The 21293-nt window shown below is 40.5% G+C and overlaps 1 non-coding gene across 1 annotated transcript; it reads right to left on the bottom strand.

The window, feature by feature from the left end:
• Nucleotides 1–18690: 18690 nt before the first annotated feature.
• Nucleotides 18691–18794, bottom strand: LOC130932226 (small nucleolar RNA R71). The gene has a single exon (XR_009067386.1). It is a non-coding gene; the product is annotated as a small nucleolar RNA R71 (small nucleolar RNA).
• Nucleotides 18795–21293: the final 2499 nt, after the last annotated feature.

Raw genomic sequence — 21293 nt, 5'->3', positions numbered from 1 at the left:
TTTGTATTGCTCTTTTTGTCCTTCAAGAATCTGTGCTTGAAATTCTTGCTGCTGAGTCATCATTTGTTGTTGCCATCTCTCTTGTTTCTCCTCTATTTGATGCTGCCAAGCCTCTCGTTCCTCTTTTTCTTTCAGATATTGCTCCCTATATTCAGGGTGGGGCTCTAGATATTGCGCTGGGCCCCCTTGATTTTGGCCTTGTTGAGCCTGCATGAGTTGATTTTGACCTTGTTGAGCCTGCATGAGTTGCTGAGATAATTCTTCTATTGATCTTTGCAATTGGTTCATATCAATGGCATCATAAACTTGATTTCGTCCTTCCTCTCTTTGTGATCTCCTTTTTCTAGGAGCTACTACCCCTTCTTGGTCTTCTTCTTCATTCGTTCCCTCCATGCTCTTCTTGGTAATCCATTTTCCCTTTTTCACTTTTTCTGTACCCTCATCTTCAAAGATTACTCCAGCTTTGTCACATAGCCTGAGGATGGTACTTGGATGTCCAAGACTCTTTGATTTGCTTGTGCTATCGGCCATTTCTTGAATACTGTCAGCTATGAGTTGTGCAAGGTTGATCTCACCTCCATGCAAGATGCAGTATGTCAAGAGTGCTCGTTTGATTGTGACCCAAGAAGCATTCCCCGTAGGAAGGATAGATCTTCTCACTATTTCATACCATCCCTTAGCCACAGGAGTGAGATTTATCCTCCTTATGTGACTTGGAACTCCCTTTGAATCTCTCTCCCAATCAGTGTTCTCCACACATAACCCTTGCAAAATTTCATCAGGATTATTTTCCCTTTGCAATCTAGCCTCATAACTAGGCTCTGGATAGGTTATGGTTCTCAACTTAAGGGCTCTTGTGATGGCTGCTGAACTGAAGCTCACTTCAACTCCTCTGACATAACTTGTGTAAGGAGCACTATCTTTATTTACCTTCACAGCATTAGCATAGAACTCCCTAATCATAACTGCACTGATGTCAGTTAGAGGAGCACACAAGAGCTCCCACCTTCTTTCTTTAGTAATTTGCCCCATGATGGGGTATTCTTCTTTCCTTAAATCAAAACCTTTCTCATAAATGACATTCTTTGCCTCCATGAACCTATGATATCTCCCTTCATGGAATTGGGATCTAAATTTGGTTGCATCAAAGGATGGAGGTTCGGTTACCATAGGTTCCTTTCCCGGCCTTCTTTTTGAACTTGAAGAGGCCATCAGATTTGAAGTAAGAAGAAAGAAAAAGTGAGAGTAGAAGAAATATGTGTTGTGTTTGGGAAGAGTTTTGGTTCGGTTCTGTTGTGAGGTAAGGGAATTATGTTGGCTTTGAAAGTGGAAGAGAGTATGGTTTTCATATGAAAGTGGCTTGAATGAGAATGTGTATGCCGTGTTGGTGCCAACGGCTACTTATAGGCCAAGTCTTCAAGCTTCCCAACAAAACCTCAATGAATGAATGTATGAAGAATCCGTTTGTGCTCATGAAGGGCTGAGATTGAATTGTTCATCTAGAGGACTCATGGAATGGACGGTTTGCATGCATTGTTGGGGCTTGACGAGGATCCTTCTTCCATTGGTTGCATGCATTTAGGTGTCCAAGGATGCATGCATGCAAACAAATTCGGCTTCCCCATGAGCACGTTCTCCTAGGCACATGTGACCTTCCTCACATAGCTTCTCCTAGCCGTGGCCCCTCCTTGTGTTTATCTTAATCTTTTTTTCTCCTGCAAGAATCAAGATAGCTAGCCTTAGATCATTAATATGGCCGTTGGTAATTAATTTGTATTAAATGAAAAATTGTTTTGTTTTGTTTATTATTATGAAAAATATTTTCATGGTCAATTGTGTCCCTTAATTAAAGATGTTAAAGGTTGGTGAACACCAAACTTATCTTTTATTTAGGGGATGGCTTAGCAATGCAAACCATTCTTCACAATTGATGCATTTTAAAAGACTGATGCATGATCCCTTTGTGTATGGTTTTGAATCCATGATTGGGAAATGATCCTCTGAACATTATTACACATGCAGACACCAAACTTAGTGTTTGGTCATATGCTTCCTCAAGAAGAATCATGCATATGTTCTAAGAATAACTCCCTCTCTTTTTTGAAAAGCAAAAATTAAGTGTGCCTTAAGGGACACCAAACTTAGAAGTTTGACATGTGCTTTAAAATGATATATGCATTTACCAGGCATGAAAATTCAAAATCATATTCAGATGAATCACAGCTTATTAAATGAAAGAGAAGACAGAAATCTTAAACCATGGGTTGCCTCCCATGAAGCGCTCTTTTATTGTCATTAGCTTGACATTGACCTCCCTTTAAGGTGGTTGATGTTGGTGATGTCTCAACTTGTCACCTCTCACTGTCAGCTTTCTCTGTGTGCTTTGATGCTCAATTTCCATATGCTCAAGAGAAAATATTTGGTTGACAGTGTAATAATCTTCTGCTCCTTGCTGTTGGTATACTAGTTGCACCTTATCACCTTTAGAAAATCCTTTAGTTGGGATTTTCTTGTTCTTCCACCCTTTGTGAGCCTTTTTCTTATTCTTCATCTTTTTCTTGCTTGTTGATCTTCCTTTCTTGACAGTTACTTGAGTTGTGATGCCTTCCTTCTTGCTAATCACCCCTGCTTCTTTGTGAATCCCTTTTTCTTCTTGCATCTGTTTGTTTTTCTGTTCCACTTCCTTTTCAGTTGATTGCTTTGGAAGGAGATCATCACTCATTTTGCTTGTTTCTTCATCCTTTTGTAATTCTGGGAAGACTTTCAGGATGATGCTCTCCTCATGCATCCTGAGGGTTAACTCTCCTTGCTCTATGTCCACAATGGCTCTAGCAGTGGCCAAAAATGGTCGACCAAGTATTATAGAGTCACTTCCATTTTCTGAAGAATCCAGGATCACAAAGTCTGCCGGATAGATGAACTTGCCAACCTTAACCAAAAGGTTCTCAATCAGCCCCTTAGGATATACTACTGATTGGTCCACCAATTCCAAGGACATCTGTGTTGGTTTTACCTCCTCTATGCCAAGCTTTTTCACTAGAGAATATGGGATTAGATTTATGCTTGCTCCTAGATCGCACATCCCTTTGTTAATGAACAGGTTTCCAATGGTGCATGGTAAGAAGAAACCTCCAGGGTCTTCAAGCTTGGGAGGGAGTCCCTTTTTAATGAGTGCACTACATTCTTCACTGAGCATTACAGTCTCCTTTTCATTCCACTGTCTCTTCTTGTTAATGAGCTCCTTTAGAAACTTGGCATACAAAGGCATTTGTTCCAATGCCTCAGCCAGAGGTATGTTGATTTCCAACTTCTTAAAAGTCTCAAGAAATTTGTGGAAATGCTGATCCTTTGTTTCCTTGTGAAATCTCTGTGGATAAGGCAATGGTGGTGTTGAGCTCTTCTCCACTTGATGTTGTTTTTGAATTGATTCTTCCAGGATCTTCTTTCCTTTCTTTAAATTCTGTGGTTTATTGTTCTCTTCTGTGAGTTTTGCTGGAGCATTCTTGCTTATCATGTCCTTGTTGATGGCTTCATCATTCTTTGTTGGCTCAGTGTCATTCTCCATAAGCTTCTTTGTTGCTCCCTGGTTACCATCCACTAACACTTTTCCGCTTCTTAGTTGCACAACCTTGCATTCTTCCTTTGGGTTAGGAATGGTGTCACTAGGTAGTGAACTTGATGGTTTTTCAACAGAAATCTTCTTGGAGATTTGTCCAATCTGCCTCTCTAGGTTCTTCATGGAGGCTTCTTGATTCTTGGTTGTCAATTCTTGGTTCTTCATCAGTTTCTCCATGAGCAGCTCTAGATTGGTGATTCTTTGTGAGTCTTGTGAGATGGGTTGATTTTGGGGTGTTGATGAATGATGATAAGTGTTTTGGTTGGTTGGGTGGTTATTGGGTGGATATTGGTTAGAATTTGGGTAGTTGTTTTGTGGTTTTCTGTATGTATTTTGGTTAGTGTTTGGCTGGGGGTTATGGTTTGTGTTTTTCCAATTGTTCTGGCCTGTGTTTCTTTGCCATGGTTGTTGGCTTTGATTATGGTTGTCTCCCCATCTGAGGTTGGGATGGTTCTTCCAAGATGGATTGTAAGTATCTCCATAAACTTCATTTGTTCCAGGATTTTGGTTGTGCATGTATTGGACTTGCTCTTGTTGTTGCTCTTCTTGAGTTTCTTCACTTTGCACCCAAGTGGTTGGAGGTTGGCTTGTGGTGCTCACTGCTGCCACTTGCAAGCCATCAATTCTCTTAGCCATTTGCTCAAATTGTTGTTGAATCTGCTGCTGCATCATCTTGTTCTGAGCTAGAATTGAATCAACTCCTTCCAACTCCATTACTCCCCTTCTTTGTGATGGTTGGCGTTGTCTTTGATGAGCAAAGAAATATTGGTTGTTGGCCACCATATCAATGAGGTTTCGAGCTTCCTCTGTGGTTTTCATGAGCTGTAAAGAGCCTCCAGCAGAGTGGTCAAGAGCTTCTTGAGCTTTAAGAGTGAGTCCCTCATAGAAGTTTTGCAACTTGTCCCACTCAGTGAACATCTCTGGTGGACACTTCCTCAATAGAGCTTTATATCTCTCCTATGCTTCATATAAGTTCTCAGCCTCCAATTGAGTGAACGTTTGAACCTCAGTCTTCAACCTTAGGATTCTTTGAGGGGGATAAAATTTGGCAAGGAACTTGCTCACCAAGTCATCCCAGTTGTTGATGCTTTCTTTTGGAAAGGTCTCTAGCCATTGAGTGGCTTTATCTCTGAGAGAGAATGGGAAGAGCAGCAACTTATAGCTATCAGGAGGTACACCATTAGTTTTCACCGTGTCACAGATTCTCAAGAAAGTGGATAGATGTTGATTTGGATCCTCCAAAGGCCCTCCTCCAAAAGAACAATTGTTTTGAACTAGAGTGATGAGTTATGGCTTGAGTTCAAAATTGTTTGCATTGACATTGGGAGGAAGAATGCTACTCCCACAATGCCTTGCATTTGCAAATGTGTATGAAGCCAAGACTCTTCTCTGTTGTTGATTATTGTTGGCTCCTTCTCCTGGTTGATTAGTATCTCCTTCCATGTCTTGGAATTCCTCCTCAGATTCTTCTTCTCCAACAACGTTCTTCCCTCTTTCAGCTCTTCTTATTCTCCGAAGAGTCCTTTGATCAATTTTAGAGATAATAGGGGAAGATCTTCCTATACCTGACATACAAACACACAACAATAAACACACAGACCCAGAAAATTAATAAAACTTCAATCTATTGCTAGAATGAGGTTTTAGTTAGTTTAAGCAAAAATTCAAACAGTTAGTGTGTTAGTAAGAATTAGAATAACAGAAAAGAAAAAAAATGCTTAATCTAGACCTCCACTTCACTTAATCATTGTCAATCTATTTCAATCCCCGGCAACGGCGCCAAAAACTTGATGTGTGGAAAACGATCCAACACAAAACTCACCGGCAAGTGTACCGGATCGCATCAAGTAATAATAACTCGCATGAGTGAGGTCGATCCCACAGGGATTGAAGGATTGAGCAATTTTAGTTTAGTGGTTGGTTTAGTCAAGCGAATCAAGTTTTGGTTGAGTGATTTGTGTTTAACAGAAATTAAATGACAGTAAATGTAAAGGGGAAAGGGAAATGTGCAGTAAATTAGAAAGCAGAAAAATAAAATTGCAGAATCTTAAAGAACAAGAAACTAAATGACTGAAACTTAAAGTGCAAGAAACTTAAATTGCAGTAACTTAAATGGCAAGAAAGATAAATTGCTTGAATGTAAAAGGGGTTTGAGGAATGGGATTGCAGAATCTAAACAAAGAGAAAGTAAATTGCAACAATTGATTGAGCAGAGATTGAATCAGAAGCAATAAGCATTCAAACAGAAAGTAAAGTAAAATGCAGCAAGGTTCACAGAAGAACCCAAAGTGAATTTTGATCTCAGGACTCAAGAGCTTAGGTAGCAGAGCCTAAAACTCAATTTCCTTCCCAGATCTGAGTTATCAAAGCAATTGACAGAAAATTTAAGAAGAAGCAATAGAAGAACAGAAATTAAATTGAATTATGCAGAAAACAAATTGAAAAGAGTTTGAATGGGAATTGAGACAGAATTTCCTCAATTTCACACACCCAATACTCAGAAACAGAAGAGTAGAATTGCCCGAGTAAGAATGAGGAAGGAGATCAGTCAATTCTCCCTTGATCCTCTTAGCTCTCGGTCAAGTCTCTCAAGAACAATTGCAAAAGCTAAAGAAAAGTAAAATTCAAAGCTCAAAGTAAATTTCAAAAATCAAAAGTGAAAGTAAAGGTCCTAATTACAACAAACTAACTCCTATTTATACACTTTCTATTCTTGGATTTTTGTGATTTGGATGGGCTTTTGAATTGGTGAAGAAATGAATTAAAATGGTGTTTTAATTTGAATTTTCGGCCCATGAAAATTCACTCCCAAGAGGCTGCCCTGCCCTTGTGGAGGGCAGGGCAGAAAATTGATGCATGGTGCGTGAATTGGTGCGGCCATGGTGCGCAAAGATGCTGCCAGGGAACGCAAAACGCTGCCCTGCCCGCGCCAAGGGCAGGGCAGAAAAGTATGATGCGCCAGATTCGTGGAGTGCGCGCGTTGGTGCTGCCAGGGGAGGAAATTGGTGCGCCAGATTTGTGTGTGTGACGCGCCATGTTCGATGCTGCCCTGCCCGCGCCAAGGGCAGGGCAATATTCCTTCCTTCACATCCCGTGTTCGAATCACGGAGGAGGCAAACACGCTTCATTTTTTCTTGGCTTCTTGGCACGGTAGTGGACCTTAGTGCCTAGCTTCCTCATGGTTCCTTGTAGCATGCATGAGTGACAATTTTCCTTTGAATTTCTTCCTTGGAGAGCCCGATTCTGCCCTCCACAAGGGCAGGGCAAGGTTCTCTTTCTCTTGGTCTCAAGGCACATTTTGTGCTCTGCCCTTGGAGTGGGCAGGGCAGAGTTGCCTCATCTTGCTTGGTCACCTAATGTTGCTCTCCTAGAGGGCATTCTGCCCTTGTGGAGGGCAATGTTGCTTCCCCCATTGTATGCAACACGCTTCTCTCCTCTTTGGCCACGCTTTCCTTTTCTTGTGTTACACTTCTTAGGCCACGCTTTTCATTTTCTTTTCTTTTCTTCACCTATAATAAACCAAACAACCACTCAAAGTATCACTAAATTCAAGAGGCTTATAAATCAATTAAAATTCAATTAAAATGAGCTCAAACCTCATGGATTAACATTAATTTCATGGTGGTTGCTTGATTTAAAGAAGTTATGCATTTTCACTCCAAATCACTTACTTAGGATGCAAGAAAGTGCATAAATGCTAACAAAACAAGTGAAATTAGCTTGAAAAATGGGTATATGATGACTTGTCATCAATTATCCCATGCAAAGTCTTCAATCATGAGATACCTTGAAGGTTGTACACCCTCCTCAACATCAATTTCAAACGTCTTTGAAGGAGGCTCTATAACTTGACTTTACCAAGGAGGTTCAGCATCTTCTAAGTCTTCAACCACTTCTTCCTCTTCAATGGCAGGCGTAGCTTCTTCCAATTGTTCCAATACAACATCGTGCTACTCATTGTCCACCGGAGTTTCTAACTTCTCCATCATGCCATGTTCTTTAGTAGATTCTCCACATGAAGCCATAGGGGTTCCTTGAATGTCCGAACGTCGGAGAGGTAATTGATTTATCGCTTGATCTAGTTGTTTAAGTATAAAATCGTACTCCGCCTTGATGGTTTCTTTTCTATGAAATCTCCCTTCAACTACTCCTTTATCTGCAAATGTCTCTTCTACCTTCACCTTTAGTACCTCGTCTAGCTCTTTATGAAGTATGGATTCATGAGGATGATCCTTTCTCTCTTGTTCCAAATCAATAGCATCATTGGGATCATGTTGCTCTTGAATTGATGGATGTGGGTGCTCTTCCGTGGATGGTGGTGATGGGATGGATGGATCATTATGTGGTTAAAAAGGAAGTGCACTGGAGCTTGAGGGTTGAGTATTCGAGGTAGAGTGTTGGTCCATGTGGGATATAAGATTTTGGAGTTCAGAGGTGAGACCAATGAGAGTGGTAAGTGTGTTCTCCATGCAGGTTTGGGGTGGATATGAGGGTTCATTTTTTTGGAAAACAGGTTCATAATACGGAGGTGGTTCTTTTTTATAAGGATACGGAGATGGTGAATATTGAGGTGGTGCTTCTGGGTATGGTCCATATGGTGGTTGGTGTGGTAGATAAGGATTAGGGTCATATGGAGGTGAGTGGCATGCCAGCCTTCAGGCGTGGCACGCTGGTACAAGTTTCCAGAGAGGATGAAGGAGGCCAATTACATGGGGCATGCCACTTGGTATCGAAGGCGTGGCACGCCATTCACCATTCTTCACTTAGGCGTGCCACTTGAGCAACCAGGCGTGGCACGCTAGTGTCATTCAGAGGGGAAAGAAGCATTGGGGTGTGCCACTTGAGTCCGTGGTGTTGCACGCCAAACAGAGGAACCACTCACTCACAAAGGGGCGTGGCACGCCAGACCCTGGGCGTGCCACGCTAGTGCAACTTTCCAGAGGAGCTTAGCCAAGCACACAGCAAGGGCGTGGCACGCCCAGGGTCGGGCGTGCCACGCTAGTTCAAGTTTCCAGAGGCAAAGAAAAGTGGAAAAAGGCAAAGGGCGTGCCACTTGAGTTTGAAGGCATGGCACACCAACATAAGAATTCCACTATGGCATGCTACTTGAGTTCGAAGGTGTGGCACGCCAAGGTTGACAAAGGGATGAGCGTGCCACTTGAAGGATTGGGCATCGCACGCCAAGCTAGAAATGAAGGGCACGTGACATGCCAGCTGAGAAGTCACGCTTATTGAGTGTTTTCTTTTCCTTCCAAAATGTAATTTTCCTTTTTCAATTTTGTAATTCTTTTATTTTACTAGGAGTAGTATAAATACCTCCAAGGAGTACTGAAGATGGGTTAAGCAGTTAGTTTTAGATCCACTTTTACACTTCACTTTTGTGTACTTTTCGAGCTATGAGTAGCTAACTTCCCTCTCATTGAGAGAGGGAGCTCTGTTGTACTTGATGGATTGATAATAGTGAAATTCTTCTTCTCTTCATCTTCTCTTTGATTTGCTAGAAGGAATTTCGTTCTTAATGTTTAGTGTTCAATTATCTTGGGAAAGAGATTGAATGCAATTGGGTTTCATGGGAACCTTGGGAAAGGAAACATGAAACCATGTTTGAAATCCCTTCTCACACTTGAGTAGAATCTGGGTTTTGGTATTTGGATACGTGACATATAATCCTCCCTCTACCTAGACCTATAAGGGTGTGTGGTATAATCAGGGACCAAACATATCTCTCTTCATGAGCAATTAGACCAAGGAATTGGCTATTGATCAAGATCTGAGAGATTGAGTCACCAAGGGATTGGGGCTCAATCAATCATGATTGCCAAGAGGTCAATGAGTTTCATGATTGAAGATGATATAATCTAGATTTGACCCAAAGAGACAACATCTCCCAATCTCAATGAATTTCCCCATTCTTATATATCCATTTCTTCATAGCTTAATTTTTACATTCAGCAATTCTCCACTCCCATTTATATTCAAGTCATTTATGATTCAGCACTTTACATTTTGCAATTTCTGTTTCTGCACTTTATTGCCTTTTTTTATATTTTAGTCATTTACATTTATATCATTTACAATTCTGTACTTCACAATCTTATTGATCCGCTTGACTAATTCACCAACCAATTAAAACTGCTTGAATTTGCCAATCTCTGTGGATACGATCCCACTCCACTGTGGGTTATTACTTGGCAATAATTTTGGTGCGCTTGTCAAAAGAACTAATTCACTAATTTTTTAATGGGGTGTGAATTAGAACTCATCAAGTTTTATGGCGCTGTTGCCGAGGATTGGCTTAAATTTGATAGTGATTAAATTGATTGGAGAGCTAGATTAAGCAATTTAAATTCCTTGTTATTTTAATTTCTTTTATTTGGAACTTTTTTTTTATTATTTTATTTTGAGCTCTATTTCCTTCTTCCTTGATTATTTTATTCAGTATCTGTTCCGAGTGTTACCTAAAACTGTAGGTCGATCTTGGACGAGATCTTCGGTAGTTGGTCGGAGCTGTTGTATCTGACTGTTGACGGTGGCTAGAGCCGCTGTGTTCGACTTGTTGGACACGTTGGTGGTGCTGATCCTTCGTTCCCGGAGGGTAGGGGGTACCTGCAAGGGACTCCAATGCTTAAGTTAGCAAGGGTATTAAGCAGGTATTGAGTAGAATCAGAGTATGAGTTATACCTGGGTGCTCTAGTGTATTTATAATGGCATAGAGTGACCTTCTTAGATAAGATAAGTTAGTTATCTTATCTTATCTTTATCTTATCTTTAATTGAGGTCATCTTATCTTCAAGGGAATCGCCCTTCTCTCTGTAGGCTTGGGATGCCTTAGGATTTGGGGCGTGTTCCTCCATTTGGGCCCTCTATTGAGCCTTCCTGTGATTTGGCCGACCTCTTTGAGAAGAGGTCGGGTCCTCATGACCTTAAAGAGGTCGGTCGCTTTGTCTGTAGAACATCTCGGGTCGGAAAGCTCGACCCAGGGTATGAACAGTGCCCCTGCTCGAGCTCGGTCTTTATTTGGAGGTAGAGTCTTAGTTTTTAGGACTTCGAACCTTCAGGTGAAGCCAAACTCGAGCATTTTGTCGATTTTGCCCTTGTAACTGTTCCTTTTTTTGAATGCAGAACGTTTCGCTTCCTTTTGAAAATGCGTGCTTTGGATTAACGTCCTGGCGTTGGGAACGTGCGAGGGTTTTTAATGCCCCATTAATTGGTTTTTGATGCTCCGTTTTCTCTGGGTCTCTTTGTTTTTGAACTTCACATCTAAAAAACGGTTTATTTTCTTCGTAACCTTCTTTCTCTCTTTTCTTGTTTTGTGATTTTCTCATTTCTGCGACGTTTGCTTGGCGATCATTTGGTGTTTGTTTTTGTAGTGCGATCATCTTCTTCAGTGCTTCCTCTTTTCTTCAGGTTGGTTCTTTTCCCTACTTCTTTATTTGCTTTGGAATGTGATTCTTCAATAAAGTTTCGATTTTGCCTGTATCTATGTTGGAAAGCCTGAATCTTTTTGTATTTCCATGCTAGACTGCCGTTGTGATGTACATGTTCTGGTTCTCTTTTCGCCCTTCCGTTTAGTGTCTCTAGGGTTTTGCATGTTGCCGCTGCTTGAAAAAGGTTGTTCCTTTAGTGGTTTTAGGTTCGGTTGGTAGTTCTTTTGGTGAAGACGATGTTTTCTTTGATGATTTCTGCTTTGGTTGTTGTTTTTGGTTTGAAAGGGGAACGTTGTTTCTAATTTGTGGCTTGTCCTCAAATGGTGCCCCAGGATTTTCAACGTAAGTCCTAGGGACTCCTTTTGTTGCTTGTAATGTACTGGGTTGTGTGGTCGAGTTGTTTTGCTGCTATCCGAGATGTGTTTTAGTAATCCGATATTCTTTTCTTTATCGTAGGACTAGTTGATCTTATGGCTTCTCGCAAGAATATTGTTGAGACGTCTTCCCGAGTCCCTGATGGCATGGCCGATTGGGTAGATTCCATGGTTCTTCTATGTCTTTCAGTGGTGGATTCCGACTTTTATAGAGAGCTGCGAAAACTCCATAGGGTCTATGATAGTGGTGCCCAGGAAGGGAATTACGAGCTGGTAGTGCCTGATTCCAATGAGAGAGTTTGTTTTCCTACTCTTGTTGAGGGGGAGCGTCCCTACTTTTATGCTTATGAATACTTCTTTAGTCTGTTGGACATTACTTTTCCTTTTTTCGCTTTTGAGACCAACCTGTTGTGGTCTTGTAACATTACTCCATCCCAGCTTCATCCCAATTCCTGGGGTTTTATAAAAATTTTTCAGCTGCTGTGTCAAGAGTTAGGCATCAAGCCTTCTCTAACTATTTTCCTCTATTTGTTTGTTTCGGCCAAGCCTGGGGCCTCTTCAAAAAAGAAAGCTTCTTGGGTTTCCTTTAGATCTGCCCAAGGGCACAAGGTCTTTGCCATGTATGATGAGTCCTTTAAGGATTTTAAAAACTATTTCTTTAAAGTACGAGCTGTCGAGGGGGTTCGCCCCTTTTTTCTTGATGAAAATGATGAACTTGCTTTTCCTCTTGAGTGGCAAAAGAATGTCATAGTGCTTCGGTATACTTGGGAGATGTTAGACGGGATCGAACAGGCCTTTGTGAGCGTATTGGAGGATATTTGGGGGGAGCCTCCGCATCTGGATACTAAGAAATTTCTGGGGGACCCCTCTTTGGTCCGAAAAGTGTTGGGTATTAACTGACCTGCTATTTTATTCTATTTTATCCCTGTGATCCATGACTTTTATTTGCTGATTCTGTTTTTTCTGTTTTTCAGAAATGTCAAAAAATAACGACTCCATGAAGGCTTTCAAAAAAGCCAGGAAGGCAGCCGCTGCACAAAACATCTCGGTCAAGGCGGCAGGGGAGGGATCTTCTCAAACCACCATGAAACTGCCTGTACCAGGTTCCCCTGGGTAGAGGAGGGTGATCCCTACTCCTTGGGTTCGCCTGGTAGATCCTCCACAAACTTCTACTGCTGCTTCTGGTGCTCCTTCCTCAAAAAAGCAGAAAACAAATGAGCACTTTAACCTGGATGTCCCGGATTTTGATGCTGTCGAATTTGTCGACCAGCAAGTTGCCCCTTACGGTGCGCTTTCTATGGATGATGTGTCCTTTCTTCAGAATTTAGACTTCATCACCAGAAACAGTGTGAAGATGGCACATATGGGTGTGGCTATTTTCCGAACTATTCAGGGTATCCCGATTCATGCTACGAAGTCTTTCATGGAAGAGGCTAAATCGGAGTTTGATCGGATCAAGGGTCTAAAGGAGGAATTGGAGGTGAAGTTGGCAAAGGTAGAAAAGGAACTGAAGGGTGAGAAGGCTAGCTCTATCGCCTTGGTGGCTTCCTTGAAGTTGGCTGAGGACATGGCATTGAAGCACAAGGATAGCTATGTCTCAGCTTATAGGGAGTTGGTGCATCTCCGAGATGACTTGAAAACTTCTCGGGTTAATTATGCCGAGTTCCAGGGTCACCTTGTGGGTAGCGTGACTACCGCCTATGAGAACCTGATGGAGCAGTTCCGGATTGTTGCCCCTGATACCGATTTGACTCTCGTTAGTCTTGATAACGTAGTAAAGGATGGCAAGATTGTCCCGGATGATCCCGATGATGACATTGAACCTCCTCCTGCGCCTTCTCTTAAAGCTTCTGCTATGCCGGTTTCTTCAGCCCCTCGACCGTAGTTGATCCAGATCCTGATTGTCAGATCTTGAATCGAGGCGATGGGACAGTGGATGCGGTGCCTCTCCAGACTCGTCCTCCTTCACCTCATGTTGATGCCACTAGTGGAGGACCTCCGAATTCTCTTTAATTATCTTTGGTATATTTTGGTATAGCCCGGCCTGTGGGCTTTTGAACTTTTTATTTTGTAAAGCCTACTTCTGACTTTGGGTACTTCAGTTGCTTTCGCTTTAGCAACTTTATTTTCGTTAAACAAAGTAGTCACCAGACTTGATGGTTTCTTGAGTTTGTTACTGCGACTTGTGTTTGGATTGGATCTTTATTTGCTTTATGTTTGTAGCCCGACTTCTTGTTAAGTCTGAATCCACCTTGTGTGTTGGTCTTCTTTCTTTGTCCCGAAGTTATCTTCAACAATCCATTTCTGTTGGACCTTTTTTGAGGTCTCTTATTAGGATATGCTTTTTGAGGTTTTCGGGTGGCCATCATGTCGAGATTTTATGAGTCCTTTCTGTAATTCTCCTACCTGGTCCTTGTTCAATTCTCTTTTCAGAGATTACTTGATAACTCTTTGTCTTTTGTGCTGACTTCGTCATGTCGGGTTCTTCTGAGTTAATTTCTGTAGCTTTATTTTTCTGGACCGACTTTGTCACGTCGAGCCCTTGTCGAGTTACTTGATAATCCTCTTTTTTGGACCTTATTTTAGGTCTCTTTCAAGGATCGTCTTTTTGTAACTTTATCTTTCTGGGCCGACTTTGTCACATCGAGCCCTTGTCGAGTTACTTGATAATCCTCTTTTTTGGACCTTGTTTTAGGTCTCTTTTAGGGACTATCTTTTTGTAACTTTATCTTTCTGGGCCGACTTTGTCACGTCTAGCCCTTGTCGAGTTACTTGATAATCCTCATTTTTGGACCTTGTTTTAGGTCTCTTTCAGGGACTATCTTTTTGTAACTTTATCTTTCCGGGCCGACTTTGTCACGTCGAGCCCTTGTCGAGTTACTTGATAATCTTCTTTTTTGGACCTTGTTTTAGGTCTCTTTCAGGGACTATCTTTTTGTAACTTTTTGTAGGAGTCCAACTTCATCATATCGGGCTCTTCGAAGTTATAGTAATCCTCTTTTATAGGGTTGGCCAGACCTCTTTCCAGGGCTTTACTTATAACTTGGGTTGTTGTGGTTGGTCCGACTCTTTGTGTCGGCCAACCTTTAAGTTATTTTATAGCAATCCACTTTATTAGGACCTCGTCAAGTCCTTTCTATGGATCACTTTCTATAACTTCTTGCATTATTCTTGTTTTCATCTTTGCCGATTTTGTAGAATTTGGATTTTTAGTCCTTATTTTTGTCATGATCGCGTAGTGAATTTAGTTTTCACTTTTTGTCGATCTGTAGCTTTATAATCGGGCGATGAATGTTTTTAGAATAATACGACTTGATCATTTGTAGAGAATCTGAACAAATTTTATTAAAAAAGAATGCAAATATTCATGAAGAGTTAACTTCCTAAGTCGGGTGATTTGTAAGTCTTGTCAGGGCGCCTCGTTAAAAACCTTTTTCTGGAAAAAGAGTGCGCTTCGTCCAAGATCTTTTATCATCCCTAGCTATAGTACCTTCTCAGGTTGCAGGCGTGCCATGATCTAGGAAGCTCTCGTCCGTCTAGTAGCCCTTTCCCAATACTTCTATGACTCGGAAGGGTCCTTTCCAGTTTGCTGCCAGCTTTTCTTCTCCGGGTCGAGTTGTTCCTATGTCGTTTCGGATTAGGATAAGGTCGTTTTCAACAAAGGCCCGCTGTATTACTTTTCAGTTATATTTGGAGGCCATTCGTCTTTTCAACGCCTCTTCCCTTATTCGAGCTTTCTCTCAGATTTCTGGAAGTAAATCGAGCTCTTCCCTTTGAAGTTGGGAATTGACTTTTTTGGCTAGTTCTTGCGCTCCGAGATGATTGCCACAAATGCCACTGTGTACTTCTTCTAGGATATTGATGAGCGGATAATTTATACGCTTTTTGGCATTATTTTTAGTATGTTTTTAGTATGTTTTAGTTAGTTTTTAGTATATTTTTATTAGTTTTTAGTTAAAATTCACTTTTCTGGACTTTACTATGAGTTTGTGTGTTTTTCTGTGATTTCAGGTATTTTCTGACTGAAATTGAGGGACCTGAGCAAAAATTTGATTCAGAGACTAAAAAGGACTACAGATGCTGTTGGATTCTGACCTCCCTGCACTCAAAGTGAATTTTCTGGAGCTAAAGAAGCCCAATTGGCGTGCTCTCAATGGCGTTGGAAAGTAGACATCCTGGGCTTTCCAGAAATGTATAATGGTCCATACTTTGTCTGAGATTTGATGGCCCAAACCGGCGTTCCAAATTAGCTCAAGAATGCCCGGCGTTAAACGCCGAAACTGGCACAAAAGCTGGCGTTTAACTCCAAGAGAAGTCTCTACACGAAAATGCTTCAATGCTCAGCCCAAGCACACACCAAGTGGGCCCGGAAGTGAATTTTTATGTCATTTACTCATTTCTGTAAACCTTAGGCTACTAGTTCTTTATAAAAAAAGACCTTTTGCTATTGTATTTTCATCTTTTGATCATTTTCGATCTTAGGATCATCTTTGGACGTCTAGTTCTTAGATCATTGGGAGGCTGGCCATTCGGCCATGCCTAGACCTTGTTCTTATGTATTTTCAACGGTGGAGTTTCTACACACCATAGATTAAGGTGTGGAGCTCTGCTGTACCTCGAGTATTAATGCAATTACTATTGTTCTTCTATTCAATTCAGCTTGTTCTTATTCCAAGATATTCATTCGCTCTCAAGAACTTGATGAATGTGATGATTATGTGACGCTCATCATCATTCTCACTTATGAACGCGTGCCTGACAACCACTCCCGTTCTACAAGCAAACAAGGCTTGAATGTTTATCTCTTGGATTCCTTAATCGGAATCTTCGTGGTATAAGCTAGAATTGATGGCGGCATTCAAGAGAATCTGGAAGGTCTAAACCTTGTCTGTGGTATTCTGAGTAGGATTCAATGATTGAATGACTGTGACGAGCTTCAAACTCGCGATTGTGGGGCGTTAGTGAGAGACGCAAAAGAATCACTGGATTCTATTCCGACATGATCGAGAACCGACAGCTGAATAGCCGTGCCGTGACAAGGTGCGTTGAACATTTTCACTGAGAGGACGAGACTGTAGCCATTGACAACGGTGATGCCCAACATACAGCTTGCCATGGAAAGGAGTAAGAAGGATTGGATGAAGACAGTAGGAAAGCAGAGAGACGGAAGGGACAAAGCATCTTCATACGCTTATTTGAAGTTCTCACCAATGAATTACATAAGTATCTCTATCCTTATCTTATATTTTATGTTATCCTCCATACCATTTGAGTCTGCTTGACTGAGATTTACAAGATGACCATAGCTTACTTCATACCAACAATCTCCGTGGGATCGACCCTTACTCGCGTAAGGTTTATTACTTGGACGACCCAGTGCACTTGCTGGTTAGTTGTGCGAAGTTGTGTTTATGCCATGGTATTGAACACCAAGTTTTTGGATTCATTACCGGGGATTATTTGAGTTGTGAAAAGTAGTTATCACAATTTCGTGCACCAAGTTTTTGGCGCCGTTGCCGGGGATTGTTGAGTTTGGACAACTGACGGTTCATCTTGTTACTTAGATTAGGTATTTTTTTTTTCAGAATTCTTGAGAATGAATTCTAGTGTTTCAAGGTGTTGTTTTTATCATCACCAAGGCTGATTGATTATCATCAATTTAGCTCTTGAATGCAATGTCCTGCTGAAGCTTGGCTAGCCATGTCTAATTCCTTTAGACTAAAGCTTTAGACTAACATTGCATGATTCCTGGAATTCTCATTAAGAATTTTGATATCTTTATTTTCTTTTTCCACATAATTTTCGAAAAAACCAAAAAAAAAATTACAAAATCATAAAAACCAAAAATATTTTATGTTTCTTGTTTAAGTCTAATGTCTCATTTTAAGTTTGGTGTATTGCATGCATTGTTTATTTGATCTTGGTTCCAATTTCAAGTCAATAATACAGAGAACTAAAGATTCAGTACATGCAGCAGAGGAATTATACAGAAAAAGCTGGGCGTTCAAAACGCCCAGTGAAGAAGGAAAACTGGCGTTTAAATGCCAGCCAGGATACCTGGCTGGGCGTTTAACGCCCAAAAGGGTAGCATTTTGGGCGTTAAACGCCATAATGGATACCATTCTGGGCGTTTAATGCCAGGGTGGCACAAGAGGGAAGATTTTGTTTTTAATGCAATTTTTTTTTCAAGTTTTCAAAAGTTTTTCAAAATCAAATCTTTTTTCAAATCAAATCTTTTCAATCATATCTTTTCAAAATCAATTTCTTTCCATTTTTAAAGATACTTACTAACAATTAATGATTTGATTCAACATTCCAAGTGTGTTGCCTTTTCTGTTGAGAGAGGTTTAATGTTTGAATCATATCTTTTCTTGTTAGTCAAGTCATTAATTTAAAAAAAAAAATCACATCTTTTTCAAAATAGTTTTCAATCATATCTTTTTCAAAATCTTTTTCAAAATCACTTTATTTCTTTTTCAACTTTAATTTCGAAAATTTTTCAAAATGTTTTTAAAATTTTTTAATTAATTTTCGAAAATTTCTTCCCCTCTTCTCACATCCTTCTATTTATGGAGTAACACTCCTCCTCAATGCACAATTCGAACTCTATCTCACTAAGTTCGAATTCTTCTACCTCTTTCTTCTACTTTTCTGTTCCTCTGACACCTCAAGGAATCTCTATACTGTGACATAGAGGATTCCATATTTTTTTTGTTCTCTTCTCTTTCATATGAGTAGGAACAAAGACAAAGGCATTCTTGTTGAAGCTGACCCTGAACCTGAAAGGACCTTGAAGCGAAAGCTAAGAGAAGCTAAAGCACAACTCTCTGTAGAGGACCTAACAGATTTCTTCAAAGAAGAAGAACCTATGGCAGCCGAAAACAACAACAATGCCAACAATGCAAGGACGGTGCTGGGTGACTTTACTGCACCTACTCCTGACTTCTATGGGAGAAGCATCTCTATCCCTGCCATTGGAGCAAACAACTTTGAGCTTAAGCCTCAATTAGTTTCTCTAATGCAACAGAATTGCAAGTTCTATGGACTTCCATTGGAAGATCCTCATCAGTTTTTAGCTAAATTCTTGCAAATCTGTGACACTGTCAAGACCAATGGGGTCAACCCTGAGGTCTACAGACTTATGCTATTCCCTTTTGCTGTAAGAGACAGAGCTAGGATATGGTTGGACTCACAACCTAAGGAAAGCCTGAACTCTTGGGAAAAGCTGGTCAATGCCTTCTTGGCAAAGTTCTTTCCACCTCAAAAATTGAGTAAGCTTAGAGTGGAAGTCCAAACTTTCAGACAGAAGGAAGGTGAATCCCTCTATGAAGCTTGGGAAAGATACAAACAATTGATCAGAAAATGTCCTTCTGACATACTTTCTGAATGGAGCATCATAGGTATTTTCTATAATGGTCTGTCTGAACTGTCTAAGATGTCATTGGATAGCTGATGAGCGGATAATTTGTATGCTTTTTGGCATTGTTTTTAGTATGTTTTTAGTATCTTTTAGTTAGTTTTTAGTATATTTTTATTAGTTTTTAATTAAAATTCACTTTTCTGGACTTTACTATGAGTTTGTGTGTTTTTCTGTGATTTCAGGTATTTTCTGACTGAAATTGAGGGTCCTGAGCAAAAATCTGATCCAGAGACTGAAAAGGACTGCAGATGCTGTTGGATTCTGACCTCCCTGCACTCGAAGTGGATTTTCTGGAGCTACAGAAGCCCAATTGGCGCGCTCTCAACGGCATTGGAAAGTAGACATCCTGGGCTTTCCAGCAATATACAATAGTCCATACTTTGTCCAAGATTTGATGGCCCAAACCCGCGTAGCAATCCGGCCTCAGAAATTCCAGCGTTAAACGCCGGAACTGGATTAAAAGTTGGAGTTAAACGCCCAAACTGGCATGAGAACTGGCGTTTAACTCCAGAAAACGTCTCTACACATAAAAGCTTCAATGCTCAGCCCAAGCACACACCAAGTGGGCCCGGAAGTGGATTTTTCTGTCATTTACTCATTTCTGTAAACCTTAGGATACTAGTTTACTACTTATAGGACCTTTTGACATTGTAATCAGAACCTTATGACCTCATAACATTTCATACACGTTCTTTCCACAGTATGAGCCTCTAAACCCCATGGTTGGGGGTGAGGAGCTCTGCTGTGTCTTGATGGATTAATGCAATTACTACTGTTTCTTATTCAATCATGCTTGCTTCCGTTCTAAGATAACACTTGTTCTTAATCCGGATGAATGTGATGATCCGTGACAATCATCATCATTCTCAACCATGAACACGTGCCTGACAAGCACCTCTGTTCTATCTTAGATTGAGTAGTTATCTCTTGGGTTCTTTAATCGGAATCTTCGTGGTATAGGCAGGACCTGATGGCAGCATTCAAGAGAATCCGGAAGGTCTAAACCTTGTCTGTGGTATTCTGAGTAGGATTCAATGATTGAATGACTGTGATGTGCTTCAAACCTGTAACCTACTGGGCGTTAGTGACAGACGCAAAAGAGTGATTCTATTCCGGTAGGGGAGGGAACCAAACCGGTGATTGGCGGCACTGTGACAGAGTGCTTTGCATTAGCTTTCACTGCGCGGATGGGAGGTAGCTGCTGACAACAGTGAGACCCTACACGAGCTTGCCATGGAAGGAGACATGCGTGTTTGATGAAGAAGACAGTGGGAAAGCAGAGATTCAGAAGATGGAGCATCTCCAAACCTCAACCCATTCTCCATCACTGCAATACAAGTAACCATTACATGTTCTTTGCTTTTTACAATCAATCCTGATAATTTCTGATATCCTGACTAAGATTTACAAAATAACCATAGCTTGCTTCAAGCCGACAATCTCCGTGGGATCGACCCTTGCTCACGCAAGGTATTACTTGGACGACCCAGTGCACTTGCTGGTTAGTTGTGCGGGATTGCAAAAGTGTTATTGCAATTTCGTGCACCAAGTTTTTGGCGCCGTTGCCGGGGATTGTTCGAGTTTGGACAACTGACGGTTTATTTTGTTGCTTAGATTAGGATTTTTTTTTTTATTTTTGTTGGTTTAGAGTCTTTTTAGTTGAGTCTAGTTTCATATTCTAAGTTTGGTGTCAATTGCATGCGTTTGTTTTTCTTTTAAAATTTTCGTTCTTGCATGTTCTTAGCCCTTTTGATTCATAAAAGTTCTAAGTTTGGTGTCCTCTTTGTGTTTTTCCTTTAAAATTTTCGAAAAAAATTAGTGTTTGATTTTCTAAAATTTTAAGTTTGGTGTCTTTTTGTGTTTTTCTCTTTCCTCTTTTTAAGAATCAAATCTTTTTCAAAAAAATTTTTCAATCATATCTTCTTAATTGCTATTTTCAAAATCTTTTTCTTTACTAATTGATTCAGTTCCCAATTTGCTTTGATCTTATTCTATTCTTAATTTTCGAATTTTATTTTATTTTCCTTTTGTTTTATTTTATTTATTTTAATTTTTCGGTTATTTCAAAAAAAAAAAAAATAATAAAAAAATAAACAAAATTCATCTCTTTGCAATTATTCTCATTTCCCTTTGTCTATTATGGACTTAAGTGGAATTAATCAGTCCAGAAGGACTCTGGGGTCCTATGCCAACCCCAGTACAGCTGCATATGGGAGTAGCATCTGTGTACCTCCCATCAAAGCAAGCAGCTTTGAGCTAAACCCTCAACTCATTATCATAGTGCAGCAAAATTGCCAGTATTCCGGTCTTCCAGAGGAAGAACCTACTGAGTTTCTGGCACAGTTCTTACAAATTGCTGACACAATACATGATAAAGAGGTAGATCAGGATGTCTACAGACTGTTACTGTTCCATTTGCTGTAAAAGATCAAGCAAAAAGGTGGTTAAATAACCAA

The sequence above is a fragment of the Arachis stenosperma genome, chromosome 5 (genome assembly GCF_014773155.1).
Source record: "Arachis stenosperma cultivar V10309 chromosome 5, arast.V10309.gnm1.PFL2, whole genome shotgun sequence".
NCBI lineage: Eukaryota > Viridiplantae > Streptophyta > Magnoliopsida > Fabales > Fabaceae > Arachis > Arachis stenosperma.
This window is presented reverse-complemented; position numbering and strand designations above follow the sequence as displayed.